The sequence below is a fragment of the Epinephelus moara genome, chromosome 24 (assembly GCF_006386435.1).
Source record: "Epinephelus moara isolate mb chromosome 24, YSFRI_EMoa_1.0, whole genome shotgun sequence".
In the NCBI taxonomy this organism is placed as follows: Eukaryota; Metazoa; Chordata; class Actinopteri; order Perciformes; family Serranidae; genus Epinephelus; species Epinephelus moara.
Window position 1 is genome coordinate 24470307 of NC_065529.1, and position 2057 is coordinate 24472363.

Sequence of the window (2057 nt, forward strand, 5' to 3'; positions counted from 1 at the left end):
ACACACACACACACACACACACACACACACACACACACACACACACACACACACACACACACACACACACACACACGTGTGCACAGTGCCTATTAAAAGTATTCAACGCCCCTCATTTCCCACCTCCTCTGTCATTTTTCATATTTTATTTTACAAGATTGAATCAGAGTGGATATTATTAGGCTTCTTCACACTTCTCACAAATACAAATATTTAGAAATTTATATAAATGAAGTTCAAATAAAATGCACTGCACTATAGACTGTGAAGATTTTAAGATGCATGGGGACCATAGGTGAACAGCAGTTTCCACAGTGACCACTGCAGGGCATTAATATTGCTATTTTTAATCCTCCTCCGTTTATCTTATGAGCTTTACATTTGGGGACTTTGTCATGCTGGAAAATGAATCTTCCTGATTCAACTTGTCTTGCAGCAGCAGGTTTTCCTCCTGGATTTCTATGACTCTATCTGTTTCAGGAAAATAACCTGCTCTTGATTTTCACGAAAGGACATGAAAGGTGCTATATATATATTTTCAAATATAAAAAAGTGTACTTAAATTTTGTTACATCTTCGGTATGTTTTGGTATCTTTATCACAGGTTTGTTTAAAATCTTTCCTCGTCTTCATTATGTGCTCTTTGCCAAAAAATAAGTGGCTGTTGGACCTTTTAGATGAAGCTGTTGAAGCACATGTCGTAACTTGGTTGCACCTCCATTCAGGGACATCAAATGGTTGCCGTGGTGGTGAGTGTGTGTGTGTGTGTGTGTGTGTGTGTGTGTACTGTATGTTTGCATGTGTGTGGTGGGGCCCTTGTCTCCATTCTGCGTGCTTAAAACAATGGATCGATTTAGATGTGTCATAGTGAAGCGGGCGAACACTTATGCAATACATTGTGTTTTGTAGCACTTCAGTTCCATTTGTGTTATTTTTAACATGAAAGTGGGTTTTTGGATGATCGGCATCAAAATGTTTTATTAACATCCACTGTGATTTAGTGCTGTAGCCATACCTCTGTTATCTGTACTTTACTATCTGTCACAGCTACTGCAGATACAAATCAAACAAATATAAACATGCTTTTTGGCAGCATTATTAATTAAATTATGGTGAGATAATGACTTTTAGGTCCTCTCCTACCACTGGCCTCATGGGGACGCTACATATTCAAACTGATAGCAATAGTCCTTTAATTGCAGCCGAGCTTACCAGCATCCCTCGGTGGATTAGAGCTTGTGGTCGTCTTGTTTTCACATTCAGACGCAGAGAGGTCATCACTACCTGAGGAGCGAGAACCATGACACATTACCCAGCATGTGGCTATTACAGAAAACCTTTCATAAGGCACTCCACTGTACAAAGCAACTCACTCACATGATAGACCTTTTCTACAAAAGACAGCGTGCTCAAGCATTATTCCTCAGCATTTTCAACCATCTGTGATCACCATGTAACATCCTCTGTCTGTACACGGCAGGTTAATTTACTCCCACTGGCCTTGTCGTGTTTTTTGCTGTGAACTGCAGCTAATAGGCTGGTGACTGAGGTATACATACAGAGGAAAAAGCACATAACCATATTCTTTATTCTAACAAAGAAACAAACAGTCTCCTCTGACTCCAGCAGGTCACATACGTCCAGCTCAATAAAGATAAATGCATTTCTCACTAAAAGATGAAATTGGCTGCACACAAACAAGACCGCTGGGTATTGAAAATGGATGCCTCCTGCTCACAAAGCCTATAATTCAGACAACTATTTGTACTTGTTTGTAATTTCTTCATGTAAGTAATTTGTGTATGGAGGAAAATCTAACCCCCATGATGCAACTGTCAGTTACTTTTTAATTGACTCCCCGTCCAATAACAGGCACATTATACTGTGTTAGTCCGCTATTCATGTCTGGAATTATGAATCAGTTGAGTAATTAGATACAGCAGTACTACACCTCGATGTGGGTATGAGCCTGTGTGTGTGTCTGGAGGGTTTTGTGACTATTAAAGTATTTGCACAGTCACTGCAAATGAAGCTGATTTAATTTAAGTGCCAGCAAT